Raw genomic sequence first — 6,133 nt, 5'->3', positions numbered from 1 at the left:
TTTTAAATCCAGGTTAAAAACATTTCTTTTCTCCTGTGCTTCTTCCACTCCCTGCTGCAATGCTTTTATTTTATGTAAAGCACTTTGAATTGTTTTGTACATGAAATGTGCTATACAAATAAATTTGATTTGATTTATTAATGCTTATATGCTTAGGTACTCACATCTCCTTGTGCCTAGAACTTCTGGCTCAGATCCGCCCCAGCCCTGACTGACTTTCGCTGACGCCGGAGAACGTCACCTTGTCACGTGACTTTAAAGCCTCACAGGACTGAGATAGCTGCAGGCGGCACATAAAAGCACTGCAGCTGCTCTGCACCAGCTGACATGCACCCGTGGTGACACAACTGCCTGAATTGGCTGAAGGCTTCATTGTTGCATAAGTTTTTATCCTAAGATCAGTTATGCTTTAAGGTCACATGGAGACATTCCATTAGTCTCTTCTGTACTGAAAACTAATTCATAAACACATTTTCACTCTTGCTCTTGCTCAGCTTGACTTTTGTTTTTCCAAAAGCAAATTTTCACTCTCTTATGACTGGACTCACTGCAGTTTTACATGAGGCATCACTACTGAGACAATGGAGCTCCAACAACACAGTGATATCTTCTGAAGAAGTCATACAGGAAGTACAACATGCAAAACCAAATGTAACTTGTGAAGGTAGGGTGTGAGGCCCGTGTAGCTGGAGGCAAGTGAGAAGCACGAGTGTTGTTCTATACTCAGGCATGCAAACTTGCCACCTTTCGGCGAAATTCGCCGTTTTGAAATCAAAATGGGTCATTCTTCTGAATCGCGTAGATCCGAGGAGAAAAAAAAATGGGGGGGGGTGAGCATGTCAACTAGCGAGTGGAACTGTGAACCTCAAAACTACACTAGACCTATGTGACAACAAATGACTGACAAGAGTGGCGTGTGAGAGAACCACTATCACCAATCAGAAGTGAGGAGGGCGAACCCCTATTCACACCCCCCCCCCCCCGGACCACCCCCCTGCTACAATTTGACTGATGTCCTGAAATAGTCTTCATAACGAATTGTGTCGTTAGATCAATTAATGTGCTTTTAATAGTGTCTTTGATACAAGTGTCAGCTAAATGTCTTGATAACAGACTTGAAATAGTCTACAATTCCTCGATATTTCACCGCCTCACAGAACGCTGTTTGTGTTAGTGCTACTCGAGGTAACTGTAGAGTGGCTAACTAGCGCCTTCCACACAAGTTCAGGGCTTTGCTAATACTTTTAGCCAACGTCAATGGAGACCTTAATTGTCGCCGGACTTGGCTTTTTAACGAGGTATGCCCCTTCATAATACCCTCCGATAATCACGGAAAGGGAACATTTTGCCCATTTGAGGAGGTCGTTTCATTCGTCGTGAGTTTATCAATGCAGAGTCCGGAGAGCTCTGCCACAGGTCGTATTTGAGAGTGCGACCCCCATCCCCTCGCTGTTCGCCCACACCCCCGTTGATACCCCCGTTGATGATGACAGCCTACAGGTGCACTCGTGTTCATCCAGTATGATGCACCATCAATCGAAGTTAAAAGGGGGCACAATGTAGGATTACGTAGTGCTCGTGGCATGCATGTCTCAAAACTTACACTGTCATGAAAAAATGCCGTTTAACTAAGCTTGCCGCGAGAATGTTTTTCATGTTAGAGTGCCAGCTGTCGATACAAATTTGTCTCTGGCGGTACGTCAAGTGAATTGCTGATATAAGTTTTTCCCGTGGAGCTCGTTTGGCTCGGCATGCCAAACGTTCACTTTCGTGGTTTAATGACAGCGGACCGTGAAAGTGGTCGGGAGAGTCATCGTTCAGGCTATTACTAAGCATAGGCTGTCTTGGGGCAGTAATTAATTAAACGTTTAATCCTACATACTTGTAGTATCCCTTTAAGGACCATGGGACTAAATTTTTCGTTAAATTTAATGTAATTAAATGTATGATACTACAGTTAAATGCTTTTGAAGACCTGTGATGTTATATATCAAACACATAATAGTACAGTAAATGCAATTGATAGGCCTACTGTACCTATAAATTCATCTTTTATGCTGCACAGCTGTTCTCTACTTAATGCAAATGGGACATACTGTATATTTTATAATATATATTTTGTATAATTTACAACTTAATGCGTCTCATGTTTCCGCTTTTCCGCGCGTGCCGTGTGTCCGTGTACCCTTCTCACCTTTTTCACCCCTGACCAGTTTGCATGCCTGTATACTGAACCTGTTGAAAGACATGTTCAGCTCACTGACTCTGTCCAGACTTCTGTCAGTCTGATCCCCATTCACCTGAGAACCTGGCCACACGTCTTCTTGGTTGTTCACTTGGCAAGGGTGTATAGTTGGAGATCTTGTATCTGTTGGTCTTATATCTCTAATGGAAGACCGGCAGAGTAGATGTATGCATCTTTTACATTAAATAAATCCTACTTATTGTTGTCTCTGTTCGAACATTTGACAAACTTTTGAAAGGCTATAATTGTACCAGGGAGGGAGAAATAGATTAAATATCCAGAAATCATGATGAATGCATGGAGCTCTTGTGTCTGTCTGTAAAATCATCAGCTCTGTTGCTGCCAATCTACAGTCACGGCAGTGGAACCAGGAAATCATGCACCTCTACTATGATAACACAGGTAAACTCATGAGGTACATAATATGGACACAAACTTACAGGTAACAGTTCAATGTCCCGTGTACATATCCTCTCCTTCAAATCAACATGCCCATGATTACACCATCAATTGTTAACAAGTACTGAAGGATGTCTTTGTTTGCTTTTGTCACTGTCCCTGACATCTCTGTCGGCCTATCATCTAAAAATCAAGTGGAATGGCATTTGGGTCCAGTATATGATTGTGCTTGCTTGATTGTGCAGCAAAGACATCCCAATCGATACAGCGAAGATAAGCATGGTCCCTGTGAAAGGATGACACATAAATTCGTGAAGCTTTTTAGCAATTTCCTTCGGGATCAATAAACTTTTCTGATTGTAATTCTGATGGTTCTGTTGCAATGTTCCAGTGAAACACTGTAATACCATTCAAAGGATATCTGTTGGAACAGGGAAACACGAGTTAATAACCACAATAATGTCACATATAAAGAGAGTAAAGTGAGGAAAGGTGTGACAGATGAGGCCCCCCAGCAGTCTAGGCCTATAGCAGCTTAACTATGGGATGTTTCAGGATCACCTGAGCCATCCCTAACTATAAGCTTTATAAAAAAGGAAAGTTTTAAGCCGGGTCTTAAAAGTGGAAAGGGTGTCTGCTTCCCGGACATTTACTGGCAGCTTATTCCACAAGAGAGGGGCCTGATAACTGAAGGCTCTGCCTCCCATTCTACTTATAAAAACTCTGGGAACCTCAAGTAAACCTGCAGTTTGGTAACGAAGTGCTCTGTTAGGAAAATATCTTACAATGAGATCTTTAAGATATGATGGAGCTCGGTCATTAAGAGCTTTATATGTAAGGAGAAGAATCTTAAATTCTATTCTGAATTTAACAAGGAGCCAATGAAGATAAGCTAAAACTGGAGAAATATGATTCAATTCAATTAATTTTTATTTATATTTTTATTTAATTCGTTCATATAGAGCCAATTCAAAAACAATTTCCTAGCTAAGGAAACCAACAGATTGCACTGAAAACTTTTTCTTTTTCGGTCCAATCTCCCGGCCTGAGCGTGCCTGAGGCGACTGTGGAGAGAAACGACTCCCTTTTAACAGGAAGAAACCTCTGGCAGAACCAGACTCAGGAGGAAGGGTGGCCATCCGCCTCGACTAGCTGGGGTTTGAGAAGACAGAAAAGGGGGGGGGGGGCACTGTAACACCATTAAAGGATATCTGTTGGAACAGGGAAACACGCGTTAATGACCACAATAATGTCACATATACATAAAGAGAGTAAAGTGAGGAAAGGTGTGACAGATGAGGCCCCCCAGCAGTCTAGGCCTATAGCAGCTTAACTATGGGATGTTTAAGGATCACCTGAGCCATCCCTAACTATAAGCTTTATCAAAAAGGAAAGTTTTAAGCCTGGTCTTAAAAGTGGAAAGGGTGTCTGCTTCCCGGACATTTACTGGCAGCTTATTCCACAAGAGAGGGGCCTGATAACTGAAGGCTCTGCCTCCCATTCTACTTTTAGAAACTCTGGGAACCTCAAGTAAACCTGCAGTTTGGGAACGAAGTGCTCTGTTAGGAAAATATCTTACAATGAGATCTTTAAGATATGATGGAGCTCGGTCATTAAGCGCTTTATATGTAAGGAGAAGAATCTTAAATTCTATTCTGAATTTAACAGGGAGCCAATGAAGAGAAGCTAAAACTGGAGAAATATGATCTCTCTTGTTAGTTCTCATCAGAACTCTGGCTGCAGCATTTTGGATCAACTGAAGGCTTTTCAGAGAATATGTGGGACAGCACAATAATAAAGAATTACAGTAGTCCAATCTTGAAGTAACAAATGCATGGACTAGTTTTTCTGCATCACTCCGAGACAAGATGTTCCTGATTTTAACAATATTACGAAGATGAAAGAAGGCAGTCCTAGAAACCTGTTTTATATGCTAGTCAAATGATAAGTTCTGGTCAAAAATAACTCCAAGGTTCCTCACTGTAGAACTAGAAGCCAAGGAAATACCATCTAGAGTAACTATATAGCTAGACAATTTCTCCCTGAAACGCTCAGGTCCAAAGATAACGACTTCAGTTTTGTCTGAATTTAGAAGCAGACAGTTCTGAGTCATCCAGGTCTTTATGTCTTTAAGACATGCTTGTAGTCTGACCAACCTATTGGGTTCATCTGGTTTTATAGATAAGTACAGCTGAGTATCATCAGCATAGCAATGGAAATTTATGCCATGCTGTCTAATAATGTTACCTAATGGAAGCATGTATAAAGTGAAAAGAATCGGTCCAAGCACAGAACCCTGGGGAACTCCATGACTTACTCTGGTGTGTGAGGAAGATTCTTCATTTACAAGAACAAACTGAAATCTATCAGATAAATATGACTTAAACCAGCCTAATGCAGTTCCTTTAATCCCAATAACATGTTCAATTCTGTGTAATAAGATACTGTGATTGACCGTATCAAATGCAGCACTGAGATCCAACAGGACAAGCACAGACACAAGTCCGCTATCAGAGGCTAAGAGGAGATCATTGGTAACTTTCAGCAGTGCAGTTTCTGTGCTATGATGCACTCTGAATCCTGACTGAAACTCTTCAAACAGATTATTTCTGTGTAAGTGATCACAAAGCTGAGCTGCAACTATTTTTTCAAGAACTTTAGACATAAAAGGGAGATTGGATATAGGTCTATAATGAGCCAACACTTCTGAATCAAGAGTAGGTTTTTTTAAGTAAAGGTTTAATTACAGCAACCTTAAAAGTCTGAGGTACATATCCTGTCAACAAAGACAGATTGATCAAATCCAATATGGAAGTGTCAATTAATGGGAAAACCTCCTTGAACAGTCTGGTTGGGATTGGGTCTAAAACACAAGTTGATGGTTTAGAAGAGACTACTACTGTCGTTAGTTCAGAGAGATCAACTGGACAGAAGCCGTCTAAATACAAATCAGGTTCTAAAGATACTTCTAAAGCTGCTGTACTTGATGATACATCACTGATAATAGTGGGAAGGACTCCATCAATCTTCTCTCTGATAGAAACAATTTTATTGATAAAGAAGCTCATGAAATCATCACTGCTGAGAGTTAAAGGAATACCTGGCTCAGCAGAGCTCGGACTCTTAGTCAGACTGGTTACAGTGCTGAAAAGAAACCTGGGATTGTTCTTATTCTCTTCTATCAATGATGAATAATACGCAGTTTTAGCTTTACGAAGGGCTTTCTTATACATTGTTAAACTATCTTTCCAGACCAATTGAGACTCTTCTAAATTAGAGGAACGCCACTGTCTCTCCAGCTTTCTTGCAGTCTGCTTTAAAGCACGCAGCTGTGAATTATACCAAGGAGCCAACCTCTTCTGACTGATTACCTTCCTTTTCAGAGGGGCAACATTGTCCAGTGCTGTACGCATTGAAACTATAGTGCTGTCAACAAGAGAGTCAAGTGCTGCTGGAGTAAAGTTTAGTCGTCCTCTGTCATATCTGCAC

The 6,133-nt window shown here is 41.2% G+C and overlaps 1 non-coding gene across 1 annotated transcript; it reads left to right on the top strand.

Annotated features, from left to right (window-relative positions):
* The first annotated feature begins 2,873 nt into the window (after positions 1 to 2,873).
* LOC142397034 (U6 spliceosomal RNA) lies at positions 2,874 to 2,975 on the top strand. Its single transcript, XR_012772603.1, has one exon. It is a non-coding gene; the product is annotated as a U6 spliceosomal RNA (small nuclear RNA).
* Positions 2,976 to 6,133: the final 3,158 nt, after the last annotated feature.

Source organism: Odontesthes bonariensis, chromosome 12 (assembly GCF_027942865.1).
Source record: "Odontesthes bonariensis isolate fOdoBon6 chromosome 12, fOdoBon6.hap1, whole genome shotgun sequence".
NCBI classification, from domain to species: Eukaryota; Metazoa; Chordata; class Actinopteri; order Atheriniformes; family Atherinopsidae; genus Odontesthes; species Odontesthes bonariensis.
The sequence above is the reverse complement of the archived record's forward strand: the minus strand, read 5'-3'. Positions and strand labels throughout refer to the sequence as shown.